This window comes from Schistocerca cancellata, unplaced genomic scaffold (assembly GCF_023864275.1).
Source record: "Schistocerca cancellata isolate TAMUIC-IGC-003103 unplaced genomic scaffold, iqSchCanc2.1 HiC_scaffold_411, whole genome shotgun sequence".
In the NCBI taxonomy this organism is placed as follows: Eukaryota; Metazoa; Arthropoda; class Insecta; order Orthoptera; family Acrididae; genus Schistocerca; species Schistocerca cancellata.
In genome coordinates, this window is record NW_026046428.1 from 149,648 (window position 1) to 164,376 (window position 14,729).

Genomic DNA, 14,729 nt, shown 5'->3' on the forward strand with positions numbered 1-14,729 from the left:
TGTAGACGCTTTACGAGGTAGGAGGGTGCATTCGGGCAGCGCCTCCACGCACGCTGCGTCTTTGGGCAAGGCTCGTCGCCGCGGCCGCAACGTTACTCACACAATAGTGACGAGCGGTCGCTTTGAGGCAGTGTAGTGGGGGACTCCGCGTGTGTAGCACTTTTTTCGGTTGTATCCGACGTCGCTGGGTGGCAATCCCACTTTCCCTGCAGACAGCTGCTCGGGAATATGCTCGGGAAGCACGGACGTCATCGGACGTCCGCCCCCAACAAATGCAACTAACAAAATGAGAACAACAACTAAAAAAGTGGTAGGTTGTTCGACTACCACGCGGGCGGCCCGGCTTCGATTCCCGGCCGATGCATCGTTTTGCTGTTCTCGCTATAGTGCTGCCGCGCCGATTGCTCGCTTGAGGTGCGCCAGCCTCAGGAATGTATAGCAGGATTCGCTGTGAGAAGAACCAAACATGCAGCACGCAAGAGACCCTACTTGGACGGCCGCGTGCTGTTACTGAACTCCAGCGTCGGCCTGGCCCTACAGGCCGCTGTGTTCAGGTGCCGCAAGGGCGATGTACTGTAACCTCAGGCAGTGCTGCTTTCCGTCGTTAAAAAAGCTGCGGCAGCAGTTTACTCTAGCAAGTCGGGAAAGCACGCGTAGCGACACAACAGATTCCTGAGAAAGCGCAAACTGTCTATCTCTAATATGTGAGACTTACCAAGATTCCTGGGATGATGGTTGCAACGAGCCTCGGTAGCACAGTAGGTAGCGCGTAAGTCTCATAATCTTAAGGTCGTGAGTTCGATCCTCACCCGGGGCATTTAATTTGCTGTACATCACGGCTGAATTAACGGCGTTGCTATTGCTAGCGAACGAACTTAATTGTCGTTTGTTATCCACAAGGAGTCCACGCCTCAGCGTCACAATGTTTACTTCCAATTATGGCAAGGAACAACTTTGATCATTCTCCTCCCCTGTTATGAGTGAAATATGATGCAAACAGCAATGAATAGACAGTTTCGAGCTGTGCGCCATGCCAGTCTGCACGCGCAAAAATGCTCGCAAACAGAGAACAACACTGAGTCCGGATTGAGCACGAAATGCGAGAAGAGAGGGAGTAAATCTCACGTTTCTCGAGCAAATCCGGTGTGGTCTAGTGGCTAGGATACCTGGCTTTCACCCAGGAGGCCCGGGTTCGATTCCCGGTACCGGAAGGGAAGTTTTTGCGCACACGACCCTCCATCTTTTGGCCTTCCAACCTTCGTTTGTCGCCCTCCTTCCGGAGCTTCAACCGAACGTAATCGGGGGAAGCAGGCACAGGATGCAATTACTGTCAGCACCGGGATAAAGGGAGAAGAGGCACTGGTCCGCTGTTGGGGTGCTACCAGCGTCAGTGGGAAGTCGGTGAAGTCGCCAGTTGCGCCAGAAGCCAGCAATTACCGTAGTACGCCTACACACGCGTTCCAGTTATTCACATTGCTTGCAGTCGCTCCATGCACAACAAGCGTGAGCCCGGATAGCTCAGTCGGTAGAGCATTAGGCTTTTAACCTAAGTGTCCAGGGTTCGAATCCCTGTTCGGGCGAAGATTTTAACGCTTCCGTAATGGCTCGTCTCGTAGCGCTGGTAGCCCTGCCGTAATCAGTGCACCGAGTTCGTTTCCTGTCAACATTCTGCGCAGACCGGTTGCATTTTTCACGATTCGAGGGAAGCTTTAGCTACGAGCAGTCGTGGCCGAGTGGTTAAGGCGTCTGACTAGAAATCAGATTCCCTGTGGGAGCGTAGGTTCGAGTCCTACCGACTGCGTCGGTTTCTTTATTTTTTGTTTCAGAAGAGAGAGCAGAAAATTTCGCAGTTTGCCTGTCGTTTTGGTACCTCGCTACACCTCACCTCTCACAGTCGTTTATAGCGCCTGTCCTTTTGATAAGGGCGAAATCCAAGCGTCAGCTTTCGCGTCAGCCGAGCAAAGTCGGGACAAGTCGGGACATACTACAGGATGGCCTGCGTGGAGCGACGACGGAAAGAAAACGTTAATTCAACAGCACGTGGCTCACATACTCATACGCATAGATTTGCGCCCGTTGCGGTGGCCGGGAATCGAACGCGGCTCAACTGCTCGGAAGGCAACTATGCTCACCATTACACTACCACCGCACAGCCGCTGCTCGCAACGCCGCGCTGTGTCGGCTTCCCGCCCGCCGGCAGTGGCCCACGGTGATAGTAGCTGTAGACGCTTTACGAGGTAGGAGGGTGCATTCGGGCAGCGCCTCCACGCACGCTGCGTCTTTGGGCAAGGCTCGTCGCCGCGGCCGCAACGTTACTCACACAATAGTGACGAGCGGTCGCTTTGAGGCAGTGTAGTGGGGGACTCCGCGTGTGTAGCACTTTTTTCGGTTGTATCCGACGTCGCTGGGTGGCAATCCCACTTTCCCTGCAGACAGCTGCTCGGGAATATGCTCGGGAAGCACGGACGTCATCGGACGTCCGCCCCCAACAAATGCAACTAACAAAATGAGAACAACAACTAAAAAAGTGGTAGGTTGTTCGACTACCACGCGGGCGGCCCGGCTTCGATTCCCGGCCGATGCATCGTTTTGCTGTTCTCGCTATAGTGCTGCCGCGCCGATTGCTCGCTTGAGGTGCGCCAGCCTCAGGAATGTATAGCAGGATTCGCTGTGAGAAGAACCAAACATGCAGCACGCAAGAGACCCTACTTGGACGGCCGCGTGCTGTTACTGAACTCCAGCGTCGGCCTGGCCCTACAGGCCGCTGTGTTCAGGTGCCGCAAGGGCGATGTACTGTAACCTCAGGCAGTGCTGCTTTCCGTCGTTAAAAAAGCTGCGGCAGCAGTTTACTCTAGCAAGTCGGGAAAGCACGCGTAGCGACACAACAGATTCCTGAGAAAGCGCAAACTGTCTATCTCTAATATGTGAGACTTACCAAGATTCCTGGGATGATGGTTGCAACGAGCCTCGGTAGCGCAGTAGGTAGCGCGTAAGTCTCATAATCTTAAGGTCGTGAGTTCGATCCTCACCCGGGGCATTTAATTTGCTGTACATCACGGCTGAATTAACGGCGTTGCTATTGCTAGCGAACGAACTTAATTGTCGTTTGTTATCCACAAGGAGTCCACGCCTCAGCGTCACAATGTTTACTTCCAATTATGGCAAGGAACAACTTTGATCATTCTCCTCCCCTGTTATGAGTGAAATATGATGCAAACAGCAATGAATAGACAGTTTCGAGCTGTGCGCCATGCCAGTCTGCACGCGCAAAAATGCTCGCAAACAGAGAACAACACTGAGTCCGGATTGAGCACGAAATGCGAGAAGAGAGGGAGTAAATCTCACGTTTCTCGAGCAAATCCGGTGTGGTCTAGTGGCTAGGATACCTGGCTTTCACCCAGGAGGCCCGGGTTCGATTCCCGGTACCGGAAGGGAAGTTTTTGCGCACACGACCCTCCATCTTTTGGCCTTCCAACCTTCGTTTGTCGCCCTCCTTCCGGAGCTTCAACCGAACGTAATCGGGGGAAGCAGGCACAGGATGCAATTACTGTCAGCACCGGGATAAAGGGAGAAGAGGCACTGGTCCGCTGTTGGGGTGCTACCAGCGTCAGTGGGAAGTCGGTGAAGTCGCCAGTTGCGCCAGAAGCCAGCAATTACCGTAGTACGCCTACACACGCGTTCCAGTTATTCACATTGCTTGCAGTCGCTCCATGCACAACAAGCGTGAGCCCGGATAGCTCAGTCGGTAGAGCATTAGGCTTTTAACCTAAGTGTCCAGGGTTCGAATCCCTGTTCGGGCGAAGATTTTAACGCTTCCGTAATGGCTCGTCTCGTAGCGCTGGTAGCCCTGCCGTAATCAGTGCACCGAGTTCGTTTCCTGTCAACATTCTGCGCAGACCGGTTGCATTTTTCACGATTCGAGGGAAGCTTTAGCTACGAGCAGTCGTGGCCGAGTGGTTAAGGCGTCTGACTAGAAATCAGATTCCCTGTGGGAGCGTAGGTTCGAGTCCTACCGACTGCGTCGGTTTCTTTATTTTTTGTTTCAGAAGAGAGAGCAGAAAATTTCGCAGTTTGCCTGTCGTTTTGGTACCTCGCTACACCTCACCTCTCACAGTCGTTTATAGCGCCTGTCCTTTTGATAAGGGCGAAATCCAAGCGTCAGCTTTCGCGTCAGCCGAGCAAAGTCGGGACATACTACAGGATGGCCTGCGTGGAGCGACGACGGAAAGAAAACGTTAATTCAACAGCACGTGGCTCACATACTCATACGCATAGATTTGCGCCCGTTGCGGTGGCCGGGAATCGAACGCGGCTCAACTGCTCGGAAGGCAACTATGCTCACCATTACACTACCACCGCACAGCCGCTGCTCGCAACGCCGCGCTGTGTCGGCTTCCCGCCCGCCGGCAGTGGCCCACGGTGATAGTAGCTGTAGACGCTTTACGAGGTAGGAGGGTGCATTCGGGCAGCGCCTCCACGCACGCTGCGTCTTTGGGCAAGGCTCGTCGCCGCGGCCGCAACGTTACTCACACAATAGTGACGAGCGGTCGCTTTGAGGCAGTGTAGTGGGGGACTCCGCGTGTGTAGCACTTTTTTCGGTTGTATCCGACGTCGCTGGGTGGCAATCCCACTTTCCCTGCAGACAGCTGCTCGGGAATATGCTCGGGAAGCACGGACGTCATCGGACGTCCGCCCCCAACAAATGCAACTAACAAAATGAGAACAACAACTAAAAAAGTGGTAGGTTGTTCGACTACCACGCGGGCGGCCCGGCTTCGATTCCCGGCCGATGCATCGTTTTGCTGTTCTCGCTATAGTGCTGCCGCGCCGATTGCTCGCTTGAGGTGCGCCAGCCTCAGGAATGTATAGCAGGATTCGCTGTGAGAAGAACCAAACATGCAGCACGCAAGAGACCCTACTTGGACGGCCGCGTGCTGTTACTGAACTCCAGCGTCGGCCTGGCCCTACAGGCCGCTGTGTTCAGGTGCCGCAAGGGCGATGTACTGTAACCTCAGGCAGTGCTGCTTTCCGTCGTTAAAAAAGCTGCGGCAGCAGTTTACTCTAGCAAGTCGGGAAAGCACGCGTAGCGACACAACAGATTCCTGAGAAAGCGCAAACTGTCTATCTCTAATATGTGAGACTTACCAAGATTCCTGGGATGATGGTTGCAACGAGCCTCGGTAGCGCAGTAGGTAGCGCGTAAGTCTCATAATCTTAAGGTCGTGAGTTCGATCCTCACCCGGGGCATTTAATTTGCTGTACATCACGGCTGAATTAACGGCGTTGCTATTGCTAGCGAACGAACTTAATTGTCGTTTGTTATCCACAAGGAGTCCACGCCTCAGCGTCACAATGTTTACTTCCAATTATGGCAAGGAACAACTTTGATCATTCTCCTCCCCTGTTATGAGTGAAATATGATGCAAACAGCAATGAATAGACAGTTTCGAGCTGTGCGCCATGCCAGTCTGCACGCGCAAAAATGCTCGCAAACAGAGAACAACACTGAGTCCGGATTGAGCACGAAATGCGAGAAGAGAGGGAGTAAATCTCACGTTTCTCGAGCAAATCCGGTGTGGTCTAGTGGCTAGGATACCTGGCTTTCACCCAGGAGGCCCGGGTTCGATTCCCGGTACCGGAAGGGAAGTTTTTGCGCACACGACCCTCCATCTTTTGGCCTTCCAACCTTCGTTTGTCGCCCTCCTTCCGGAGCTTCAACCGAACGTAATCGGGGGAAGCAGGCACAGGATGCAATTACTGTCAGCACCGGGATAAAGGGAGAAGAGGCACTGGTCCGCTGTTGGGGTGCTACCAGCGTCAGTGGGAAGTCGGTGAAGTCGCCAGTTGCGCCAGAAGCCAGCAATTACCGTAGTACGCCTACACACGCGTTCCAGTTATTCACATTGCTTGCAGTCGCTCCATGCACAACAAGCGTGAGCCCGGATAGCTCAGTCGGTAGAGCATTAGGCTTTTAACCTAAGTGTCCAGGGTTCGAATCCCTGTTCGGGCGAAGATTTTAACGCTTCCGTAATGGCTCGTCTCGTAGCGCTGGTAGCCCTGCCGTAATCAGTGCACCGAGTTCGTTTCCTGTCAACATTCTGCGCAGACCGGTTGCATTTTTCACGATTCGAGGGAAGCTTTAGCTACGAGCAGTCGTGGCCGAGTGGTTAAGGCGTCTGACTAGAAATCAGATTCCCTGTGGGAGCGTAGGTTCGAGTCCTACCGACTGCGTCGGTTTCTTTATTTTTTGTTTCAGAAGAGAGAGCAGAAAATTTCGCAGTTTGCCTGTCGTTTTGGTACCTCGCTACACCTCACCTCTCACAGTCGTTTATAGCGCCTGTCCTTTTGATAAGGGCGAAATCCAAGCGTCAGCTTTCGCGTCAGCCGAGCAAAGTCGGGACATACTACAGGATGGCCTGCGTGGAGCGACGACGGAAAGAAAACGTTAATTCAACAGCACGTGGCTCACATACTCATACGCATAGATTTGCGCCCGTTGCGGTGGCCGGGAATCGAACGCGGCTCAACTGCTCGGAAGGCAACTATGCTCACCATTACACTACCACCGCACAGCCGCTGCTCGCAACGCCGCGCTGTGTCGGCTTCCCGCCCGCCGGCAGTGGCCCACGGTGATAGTAGCTGTAGACGCTTTACGAGGTAGGAGGGTGCATTCGGGCAGCGCCTCCACGCACGCTGCGTCTTTGGGCAAGGCTCGTCGCCGCGGCCGCAACGTTACTCACACAATAGTGACGAGCGGTCGCTTTGAGGCAGTGTAGTGGGGGACTCCGCGTGTGTAGCACTTTTTTCGGTTGTATCCGACGTCGCTGGGTGGCAATCCCACTTTCCCTGCAGACAGCTGCTCGGGAATATGCTCGGGAAGCACGGACGTCATCGGACGTCCGCCCCCAACAAATGCAACTAACAAAATGAGAACAACAACTAAAAAAGTGGTAGGTTGTTCGACTACCACGCGGGCGGCCCGGCTTCGATTCCCGGCCGATGCATCGTTTTGCTGTTCTCGCTATAGTGCTGCCGCGCCGATTGCTCGCTTGAGGTGCGCCAGCCTCAGGAATGTATAGCAGGATTCGCTGTGAGAAGAACCAAACATGCAGCACGCAAGAGACCCTACTTGGACGGCCGCGTGCTGTTACTGAACTCCAGCGTCGGCCTGGCCCTACAGGCCGCTGTGTTCAGGTGCCGCAAGGGCGATGTACTGTAACCTCAGGCAGTGCTGCTTTCCGTCGTTAAAAAAGCTGCGGCAGCAGTTTACTCTAGCAAGTCGGGAAAGCACGCGTAGCGACACAACAGATTCCTGAGAAAGCGCAAACTGTCTATCTCTAATATGTGAGACTTACCAAGATTCCTGGGATGATGGTTGCAACGAGCCTCGGTAGCGCAGTAGGTAGCGCGTAAGTCTCATAATCTTAAGGTCGTGAGTTCGATCCTCACCCGGGGCATTTAATTTGCTGTACATCACGGCTGAATTAACGGCGTTGCTATTGCTAGCGAACGAACTTAATTGTCGTTTGTTATCCACAAGGAGTCCACGCCTCAGCGTCACAATGTTTACTTCCAATTATGGCAAGGAACAACTTTGATCATTCTCCTCCCCTGTTATGAGTGAAATATGATGCAAACAGCAATGAATAGACAGTTTCGAGCTGTGCGCCATGCCAGTCTGCACGCGCAAAAATGCTCGCAAACAGAGAACAACACTGAGTCCGGATTGAGCACGAAATGCGAGAAGAGAGGGAGTAAATCTCACGTTTCTCGAGCAAATCCGGTGTGGTCTAGTGGCTAGGATACCTGGCTTTCACGCAGGAGGCCCGGGTTCGATTCCCGGTACCGGAAGGGAAGTTTTTGCGCACACGACCCTCCATCTTTTGGCCTTCCAACCTTCGTTTGTCGCCCTCCTTCCGGAGCTTCAACCGAACGTAATCGGGGGAAGCAGGCACAGGATGCAATTACTGTCAGCACCGGGATAAAGGGAGAAGAGGCACTGGTCCGCTGTTGGGGTGCTACCAGCGTCAGTGGGAAGTCGGTGAAGTCGCCAGTTGCGCCAGAAGCCAGCAATTACCGTAGTACGCCTACACACGCGTTCCAGTTATTCACATTGCTTGCAGTCGCTCCATGCACAACAAGCGTGAGCCCGGATAGCTCAGTCGGTAGAGCATTAGGCTTTTAACCTAAGTGTCCAGGGTTCGAATCCCTGTTCGGGCGAAGATTTTAACGCTTCCGTAATGGCTCGTCTCGTAGCGCTGGTAGCCCTGCCGTAATCAGTGCACCGAGTTCGTTTCCTGTCAACATTCTGCGCAGACCGGTTGCATTTTTCACGATTCGAGGGAAGCTTTAGCTACGAGCAGTCGTGGCCGAGTGGTTAAGGCGTCTGACTAGAAATCAGATTCCCTGTGGGAGCGTAGGTTCGAGTCCTACCGACTGCGTCGGTTTTTTTATTTTTTGTTTCAGAAGAGAGAGCAGAAAATTTCGCAGTTTGCCTGTCGTTTTGGTACCTCGCTACACCTCACCTCTCACAGTCGTTTATAGCGCCTGTCCTTTTGATAAGGGCGAAATCCAAGCGTCAGCTTTCGCGTCAGCCGAGCAAAGTCGGGACAAGTCGGGACATACTACAGGATGGCCTGCGTGGAGCGACGACGGAAAGAAAACGTTAATTCAACAGCACGTGGCTCACATACTCATACGCATAGATTTGCGCCCGTTGCGGTGGCCGGGAATCGAACGCGGCTCAACTGCTCGGAAGGCAACTATGCTCACCATTACACTACCACCGCACAGCCGCTGCTCGCAACGCCGCGCTGTGTCGGCTTCCCGCCCGCCGGCAGTGGCCCACGGTGATAGTAGCTGTAGACGCTTTACGAGGTAGGAGGGTGCATTCGGGCAGCGCCTCCACGCACGCTGCATCTTTGGGCAAGGCTCGTCGCCGCGGCCGCAACGTTACTCACACAATAGTGACGAGCGGTCGCTTTGAGGCAGTGTAGTGGGGGACTCCGCGTGTGTAGCACTTTTTTCGGTTGTATCCGACGTCGCTGGGTGGCAATCCCACTTTCCCTGCAGACAGCTGCTCGGGAATATGCTCGGGAAGCACGGACGTCATCGGACGTCCGCCCCCAACAAATGCAACTAACAAAATGAGAACAACAACTAAAAAAGTGGTAGGTTGTTCGACTACCACGCGGGCGGCCCGGCTTCGATTCCCGGCCGATGCATCGTTTTGCTGTTCTCGCTATAGTGCTGCCGCGCCGATTGCTCGCTTGAGGTGCGCCAGCCTCAGGAATGTATAGCAGGATTCGCTGTGAGAAGAACCAAACATGCAGCACGCAAGAGACCCTACTTGGACGGCCGCGTGCTGTTACTGAACTCCAGCGTCGGCCTGGCCCTACAGGCCGCTGTGTTCAGGTGCCGCAAGGGCGATGTACTGTAACCTCAGGCAGTGCTGCTTTCCGTCGTTAAAAAAGCTGCGGCAGCAGTTTACTCTAGCAAGTCGGGAAAGTACGCGTAGCGACACAACAGATTCCTGAGAAAGCGCAAACTATCTATCTCTAATATGTGAGACTTACCAAGATTCCTGGGATGATGGTTGCAACGAGCCTCGGTAGCGCAGTAGGTAGCGCGTAAGTCTCATAATCTTAAGGTCGTGAGTTCGATCCTCACCCGGGGCATTTAATTTGCTGTACATCACGGCTGAATTAACGGCGTTGCTATTGCTAGCGAACGAACTTAATTGTCGTTTGTTATCCACAAGGAGTCCACGCCTCAGCGTCACAATGTTTACTTCCAATTATGGCAAGGAACAACTTTGATCATTCTCCTCCCCTGTTATGAGTGAAATATGATGCAAACAGCAATGAATAGACAGTTTCGAGCTGTGCGCCATGCCAGTCTGCACGCGCAAAAATGCTCGCAAACAGAGAACAACACTGAGTCCGGATTGAGCACGAAATGCGAGAAGAGAGGGAGTAAATCTCACGTTTCTCGAGCAAATCCGGTGTGGTCTAGTGGCTAGGATACCTGGCTTTCACCCAGGAGGCCCGGGTTCGATTCCCGGTACCGGAAGGGAAGTTTTTGCGCACACGACCCTCCATCTTTTGGCCTTCCAACCTTCGTTTGTCGCCCTCCTTCCGGAGCTTCAACCGAACGTAATCGGGGGAAGCAGGCACAGGATGCAATTACTGTCAGCACCGGGATAAAGGGAGAAGAGGCACTGGTCCGCTGTTGGGGTGCTACCAGCGTCAGTGGGAAGTCGGTGAAGTCGCCAGTTGCGCCAGAAGCCAGCAATTACCGTAGTACGCCTACACACGCGTTCCAGTTATTCACATTGCTTGCAGTCGCTCCATGCACAAAAAGCGTGAGCCCGGATAGCTCAGTCGGTAGAGCATTAGGCTTTTAACCTAAGTGTCCAGGGTTCGAATCCCTGTTCGGGCGAAGATTTTAACGCTTCCGTAATGGCTCGTCTCGTAGCGCTGGTAGCCCTGCCGTAATCAGTGCACCGAGTTCGTTTCCTGTCAACATTCTGCGCAGACCGGTTGCATTTTTCACGATTCGAGGGAAGCTTTAGCTACGAGCAGTCGTGGCCGAGTGGTTAAGGCGTCTGACTAGAAATCAGATTCCCTGTGGGAGCGTAGGTTCGAGTCCTACCGACTGCGTCGGTGTTTTTATTTTTTGTTTCAGAAGAGAGAGCAGAAAATTTCGCAGTTTGCCTGTCGTTTTGGTACCTCGCTACACCTCACCTCTCACAGTCGTTTATAGCGCCTGTCCTTTTGATAAGGGCGAAATCCAAGCGTCAACTTTCGCGTCAGCCGAGCAAAGTCGGGACAAGTCGGGACATACTACAGGATGGCCTGCGTGGAGCGACGACGGAAAGAAAACGTTAATTCAACAGCACGTGGCTCACATACTCATACGCATAGATTTGCGCCCGTTGCGGTGGCCGGGAATCGAACGCGGCTCAACTGCTCGGAAGGCAACTATGCTCACCATTACACTACCACCGCACAGCCGCTGCTCGCAACGCCGCGCTGTGTCGGCTTCCCGCCCGCCGGCAGTGGCCCACGGTGATAGTAGCTGTAGACGCTTTACGAGGTAGGAGGGTGCATTCGGGCAGCGCCTCCACGCACGCTGCGTCTTTGGGCAAGGCTCGTCGCCGCGGCCGCAACGTTACTCACACAATAGTGACGAGCGGTCGCTTTGAGGCAGTGTAGTGGGGGACTCCGCGTGTGTAGCACTTTTTTCGGTTGTATCCGACGTCGCTGGGTGGCAATCCCACTTTCCCTGCAGACAGCTGCTCGGGAATATGCTCGGGAAGCACGGACGTCATCGGACGTCCGCCCCCAACAAATGCAACTAACAAAATGAGAACAACAACTAAAAAAGTGGTAGGTTGTTCGACTACCACGCGGGCGGCCCGGCTTCGATTCCCGGCCGATGCATCGTTTTGCTGTTCTCGCTATAGTGCTGCCGCGCCGATTGCTCGCTTGAGGTGCGCCAGCCTCAGGAATGTATAGCAGGATTCGCTGTGAGAAGAACCAAACATGCAGCACGCAAGAGACCCTACTTGGACGGCCGCGTGCTGTTACTGAACTCCAGCGTCGGCCTGGCCCTACAGGCCGCTGTGTTCAGGTGCCGCAAGGGCGATGTACTGTAACCTCAGGCAGTGCTGCTTTCCGTCGTTAAAAAAGCTGCGGCAGCAGTTTACTCTAGCAAGTCGGGAAAGCACGCGTAGCGACACAACAGATTCCTGAGAAAGCGCAAACTGTCTATCTCTAATATGTGAGACTTACCAAGATTCCTGGGATGATGGTTGCAACGAGCCTCGGTAGCGCAGTAGGTAGCGCGTAAGTCTCATAATCTTAAGGTCGTGAGTTCGATCCTCACCTGGGGCATTTAATTTGCTGTACATCACGGCTGAATTAACGGCGTTGCTATTGCTAGCGAACGAACTTAATTGTCGTTTGTTATCCACAAGGAGTCCACGCCTCAGCGTCACAATGTTTACTTCCAATTATGGCAAGGTACAACTTTGATCATTCTCCTCCCCTGTTATGAGTGAAATATGATGCAAACAGCAATGAATAGACAGTTTCGAGCTGTGCGCCATGCCAGTCTGCACGCGCAAAAATGCTCGCAAACAGAGAACAACACTGAGTCCGGATTGAGCACGAAATGCGAGAAGAGAGGGAGTAAATCTCACGTTTCTCGAGCAAATCCGGTGTGGTCTAGTGGCTAGGATACCTGGCTTTCACCCAGGAGGCCCGGGTTCGATTCCCGGTACCGGAAGGGAAGTTTTTGCGCACACGACCCTCCATCTTTTGGCCTTCCAACCTTCGTTTGTCGCCCTCCTTCCGGAGCTTCAACCGAACGTAATCGGGGGAAGCAGGCACAGGATGCAATTACTGTCAGCACCGGGATAAAGGGAGAAGAGGCACTGGTCCGCTGTTGGGGTGCTACCAGCGTCAGTGGGAAGTCGGTGAAGTCGCCAGTTGCGCCAGAAGCCAGCAATTACCGTAGTACGCCTACACACGCGTTCCAGTTATTCACATTGCTTGCAGTCGCTCCATGCACAACAAGCGTGAGCCCGGATAGCTCAGTCGGTAGAGCATTAGGCTTTTAACCTAAGTGTCCAGGGTTCGAATCCCTGTTCGGGCGAAGATTTTAACGCTTCCGTAATGGCTCGTCTCGTAGCGCTGGTAGCCCTGCCGTAATCAGTGCACCGAGTTCGTTTCCTGTCAACATTCTGCGCAGACCGGTTGCATTTTCCACGATTCGAGGGAAGCTTTAGCTACGAGCAGTCGTGGCCGAGTGGTTAAGGCGTCTGACTAGAAATCAGATACCCTCTGGGAGCGTAGGTTCGAGTCCTACCGACTGCGTCGGTGTTTTTATTTTTTGTTTCAGAAGAGAGAGCAGAAAATTTCGCAGTTTGCCTGTCGTTTTGGTACCTCGCTACACCTCACCTCTCACAGTCGTTTATAGCGCCTGTCCTTTTGATAAGGGCGAAATCCAAGCGTCAGCTTTCGCGTCAGCCGAGCAAAGTCGGGACAAGTCGGGACATACTACAGGATGGCCTGCGTGGAGCGACGACGGAAAGAAAACGTTAATTCAACAGCACGTGGCTCACATACTCATACGCATAGATTTGCGCCCGTTGCGGTGGCCGGGAATCGAACGCGGCTCAACTGCTCGGAAGGCAACTATGCTCACCATTACACTACCACCGCACAGCCGCTGCTCGCAACGCCGCGCTGTGTCGGCTTCCCGCCCGCCGGCAGTGGCCCACGGTGATAGTAGCTGTAGACGCTTTACGAGGTAGGAGGGTGCATTCGGGCAGCGCCTCCACGCACGCTGCGTCTTTGGGCAAGGCTCGTCGCCGCGGCCGCAACGTTACTCACACAATAGTGACGAGCGGTCGCTTTGAGGCAGTGTAGTGGGGGACTCCGCGTGTGTAGCACTTTTTTCGGTTGTATCCGACGTCGCTGGGTGGCAATCCCACTTTCCCTGCAGACAGCTGCTCGGGAATATGCTCGGGAAGCACGGACGTCATCGGACGTCCGCCCCCAACAAATGCAACTAACAAAATGAGAACAACAACTAAAAAAGTGGTAGGTTGTTCGACTACCACGCGGGCGGCCCGGCTTCGATTCCCGGCCGATGCATCGTTTTGCTGTTCTCGCTATAGTGCTGCCGCGCCGATTGCTCGCTTGAGGTGCGCCAGCCTCAGGAATGTATAGCAGGATTCGCTGTGAGAAGAACCAAACATGCAGCACGCAAGAGACCCTACTTGGACGGCCGCGTGCTGTTACTGAACTCCAGCGTCGGCCTGGCCCTACAGGCCGCTGTGTTCAGGTGCCGCAAGGGCGATGTACTGTAACCTCAGGCAGTGCTGCTTTCCGTCGTTAAAAAAGCTGCGGCAGCAGTTTACTCTAGCAAGTCGGGAAAGCACGCGTAGCGACACAACAGATTCCTGAGAAAGCGCAAACTGTCTATCTCTAATATGTGAGACTTACCAAGATTCCTGGGATGATGGTTGCAACGAGCCTCGGTAGCGCAGTAGGTAGCGCGTAAGTCTCATAATCTTAAGGTCGTGAGTTCGATCCTCACCCGGGGCATTTAATTTGCTGTACATCACGGCTGAATTAACGGCGTTGCTATTGCTAGCGAACGAACTTAATTGTCGTTTGTTATCCACAAGGAGTCCACGCCTCAGCGTCACAATGTTTACTTCCAATTATGGCAAGGTACAACTTTGATCATTCTCCTCCCCTGTTATGAGTGAAATATGATGCAAACAGCAATGAATAGACAGTTTCGAGCTGTGCGCCATGCCAGTCTGCACGCGCAAAAATGCTCGCAAACAGAGAACAACACTGAGTCCGGATTGAGCACGAAATGCGAGAAGAGAGGGAGTAAATCTCACGTTTCTCGAGCAAATCCGGTGTGGTCTAGTGGCTAGGATACCTGGCTTTCACCCAGGAGGCCCGGGTTCGATTCCCGGTACCGGAAGGGAAGTTTTTGCGCACACGACCCTCCATCTTTTGGCCTTCCAACCTTCGTTTGTCGCCCTCCTTCCGGAGCTTCAACCGAACGTAATCGGGGGAAGCAGGCACAGGATGCAATTACTGTCAGCACCGGGATAAAGGGAGAAGAGGCACTGGTCCGCTGTTGGGGTGCTACCAGCGTCAGTGGGAAGTCGGTGAAGTCGCCAGTTGCGCCAGAAGCCA

The 14,729-nt window shown here is 53.7% G+C and overlaps 32 non-coding genes across 32 annotated transcripts; 26 read left to right on the forward strand and 6 right to left on the reverse strand.

Moving 5' to 3' along the window:
* The first annotated feature begins 744 nt into the window (after positions 1-744).
* Trnam-cau (transfer RNA methionine (anticodon CAU)) lies at positions 745-817 on the forward strand. Its single transcript has one exon. It is a non-coding gene; the product is annotated as a tRNA-Met (tRNA).
* A 322-nt stretch (positions 818-1,139) lies between these two features.
* Positions 1,140-1,211, forward strand: Trnae-uuc (transfer RNA glutamic acid (anticodon UUC)). Its single transcript has one exon. It is a non-coding gene; the product is annotated as a tRNA-Glu (tRNA).
* A 296-nt stretch (positions 1,212-1,507) lies between these two features.
* On the forward strand, positions 1,508-1,580 carry Trnak-uuu (transfer RNA lysine (anticodon UUU)). The gene has a single exon. It is a non-coding gene; the product is annotated as a tRNA-Lys (tRNA).
* Positions 1,581-1,719: 139 nt separating this feature from the next.
* On the forward strand, positions 1,720-1,801 carry Trnas-aga (transfer RNA serine (anticodon AGA)). The gene has a single exon. It is a non-coding gene; the product is annotated as a tRNA-Ser (tRNA).
* A 276-nt stretch (positions 1,802-2,077) lies between these two features.
* Trnag-ucc (transfer RNA glycine (anticodon UCC)) lies at positions 2,078-2,149 on the reverse strand. Its single transcript has one exon. It is a non-coding gene; the product is annotated as a tRNA-Gly (tRNA).
* An 815-nt stretch (positions 2,150-2,964) lies between these two features.
* Trnam-cau (transfer RNA methionine (anticodon CAU)) lies at positions 2,965-3,037 on the forward strand. Its single transcript has one exon. It is a non-coding gene; the product is annotated as a tRNA-Met (tRNA).
* A 322-nt stretch (positions 3,038-3,359) lies between these two features.
* Positions 3,360-3,431, forward strand: Trnae-uuc (transfer RNA glutamic acid (anticodon UUC)). The gene has a single exon. It is a non-coding gene; the product is annotated as a tRNA-Glu (tRNA).
* A 296-nt stretch (positions 3,432-3,727) lies between these two features.
* On the forward strand, positions 3,728-3,800 carry Trnak-uuu (transfer RNA lysine (anticodon UUU)). The gene has a single exon. It is a non-coding gene; the product is annotated as a tRNA-Lys (tRNA).
* A 139-nt stretch (positions 3,801-3,939) lies between these two features.
* Trnas-aga (transfer RNA serine (anticodon AGA)) lies at positions 3,940-4,021 on the forward strand. The gene has a single exon. It is a non-coding gene; the product is annotated as a tRNA-Ser (tRNA).
* A 266-nt stretch (positions 4,022-4,287) lies between these two features.
* Positions 4,288-4,359, reverse strand: Trnag-ucc (transfer RNA glycine (anticodon UCC)). Its single transcript has one exon. It is a non-coding gene; the product is annotated as a tRNA-Gly (tRNA).
* Positions 4,360-5,174: 815 nt separating this feature from the next.
* Positions 5,175-5,247, forward strand: Trnam-cau (transfer RNA methionine (anticodon CAU)). The gene has a single exon. It is a non-coding gene; the product is annotated as a tRNA-Met (tRNA).
* A 322-nt stretch (positions 5,248-5,569) lies between these two features.
* On the forward strand, positions 5,570-5,641 carry Trnae-uuc (transfer RNA glutamic acid (anticodon UUC)). Its single transcript has one exon. It is a non-coding gene; the product is annotated as a tRNA-Glu (tRNA).
* Positions 5,642-5,937: 296 nt separating this feature from the next.
* Trnak-uuu (transfer RNA lysine (anticodon UUU)) lies at positions 5,938-6,010 on the forward strand. Its single transcript has one exon. It is a non-coding gene; the product is annotated as a tRNA-Lys (tRNA).
* A 139-nt stretch (positions 6,011-6,149) lies between these two features.
* On the forward strand, positions 6,150-6,231 carry Trnas-aga (transfer RNA serine (anticodon AGA)). The gene has a single exon. It is a non-coding gene; the product is annotated as a tRNA-Ser (tRNA).
* Positions 6,232-6,497: 266 nt separating this feature from the next.
* Positions 6,498-6,569, reverse strand: Trnag-ucc (transfer RNA glycine (anticodon UCC)). The gene has a single exon. It is a non-coding gene; the product is annotated as a tRNA-Gly (tRNA).
* An 815-nt stretch (positions 6,570-7,384) lies between these two features.
* Trnam-cau (transfer RNA methionine (anticodon CAU)) lies at positions 7,385-7,457 on the forward strand. Its single transcript has one exon. It is a non-coding gene; the product is annotated as a tRNA-Met (tRNA).
* A 322-nt stretch (positions 7,458-7,779) lies between these two features.
* On the forward strand, positions 7,780-7,851 carry Trnae-uuc (transfer RNA glutamic acid (anticodon UUC)). The gene has a single exon. It is a non-coding gene; the product is annotated as a tRNA-Glu (tRNA).
* A 296-nt stretch (positions 7,852-8,147) lies between these two features.
* On the forward strand, positions 8,148-8,220 carry Trnak-uuu (transfer RNA lysine (anticodon UUU)). Its single transcript has one exon. It is a non-coding gene; the product is annotated as a tRNA-Lys (tRNA).
* A 139-nt stretch (positions 8,221-8,359) lies between these two features.
* Trnas-aga (transfer RNA serine (anticodon AGA)) lies at positions 8,360-8,441 on the forward strand. The gene has a single exon. It is a non-coding gene; the product is annotated as a tRNA-Ser (tRNA).
* A 276-nt stretch (positions 8,442-8,717) lies between these two features.
* Trnag-ucc (transfer RNA glycine (anticodon UCC)) lies at positions 8,718-8,789 on the reverse strand. Its single transcript has one exon. It is a non-coding gene; the product is annotated as a tRNA-Gly (tRNA).
* An 815-nt stretch (positions 8,790-9,604) lies between these two features.
* Trnam-cau (transfer RNA methionine (anticodon CAU)) lies at positions 9,605-9,677 on the forward strand. Its single transcript has one exon. It is a non-coding gene; the product is annotated as a tRNA-Met (tRNA).
* Positions 9,678-9,999: 322 nt separating this feature from the next.
* Positions 10,000-10,071, forward strand: Trnae-uuc (transfer RNA glutamic acid (anticodon UUC)). Its single transcript has one exon. It is a non-coding gene; the product is annotated as a tRNA-Glu (tRNA).
* A 296-nt stretch (positions 10,072-10,367) lies between these two features.
* On the forward strand, positions 10,368-10,440 carry Trnak-uuu (transfer RNA lysine (anticodon UUU)). Its single transcript has one exon. It is a non-coding gene; the product is annotated as a tRNA-Lys (tRNA).
* A 139-nt stretch (positions 10,441-10,579) lies between these two features.
* On the forward strand, positions 10,580-10,661 carry Trnas-aga (transfer RNA serine (anticodon AGA)). Its single transcript has one exon. It is a non-coding gene; the product is annotated as a tRNA-Ser (tRNA).
* Positions 10,662-10,937: 276 nt separating this feature from the next.
* Trnag-ucc (transfer RNA glycine (anticodon UCC)) lies at positions 10,938-11,009 on the reverse strand. Its single transcript has one exon. It is a non-coding gene; the product is annotated as a tRNA-Gly (tRNA).
* An 815-nt stretch (positions 11,010-11,824) lies between these two features.
* Trnam-cau (transfer RNA methionine (anticodon CAU)) lies at positions 11,825-11,897 on the forward strand. Its single transcript has one exon. It is a non-coding gene; the product is annotated as a tRNA-Met (tRNA).
* A 322-nt stretch (positions 11,898-12,219) lies between these two features.
* Trnae-uuc (transfer RNA glutamic acid (anticodon UUC)) lies at positions 12,220-12,291 on the forward strand. The gene has a single exon. It is a non-coding gene; the product is annotated as a tRNA-Glu (tRNA).
* A 296-nt stretch (positions 12,292-12,587) lies between these two features.
* Trnak-uuu (transfer RNA lysine (anticodon UUU)) lies at positions 12,588-12,660 on the forward strand. The gene has a single exon. It is a non-coding gene; the product is annotated as a tRNA-Lys (tRNA).
* Positions 12,661-12,799: 139 nt separating this feature from the next.
* On the forward strand, positions 12,800-12,881 carry Trnas-aga (transfer RNA serine (anticodon AGA)). The gene has a single exon. It is a non-coding gene; the product is annotated as a tRNA-Ser (tRNA).
* A 276-nt stretch (positions 12,882-13,157) lies between these two features.
* On the reverse strand, positions 13,158-13,229 carry Trnag-ucc (transfer RNA glycine (anticodon UCC)). The gene has a single exon. It is a non-coding gene; the product is annotated as a tRNA-Gly (tRNA).
* Positions 13,230-14,044: 815 nt separating this feature from the next.
* Trnam-cau (transfer RNA methionine (anticodon CAU)) lies at positions 14,045-14,117 on the forward strand. The gene has a single exon. It is a non-coding gene; the product is annotated as a tRNA-Met (tRNA).
* Positions 14,118-14,439: 322 nt separating this feature from the next.
* Trnae-uuc (transfer RNA glutamic acid (anticodon UUC)) lies at positions 14,440-14,511 on the forward strand. The gene has a single exon. It is a non-coding gene; the product is annotated as a tRNA-Glu (tRNA).
* The last annotated feature ends 218 nt before the right edge of the window (positions 14,512-14,729 follow it).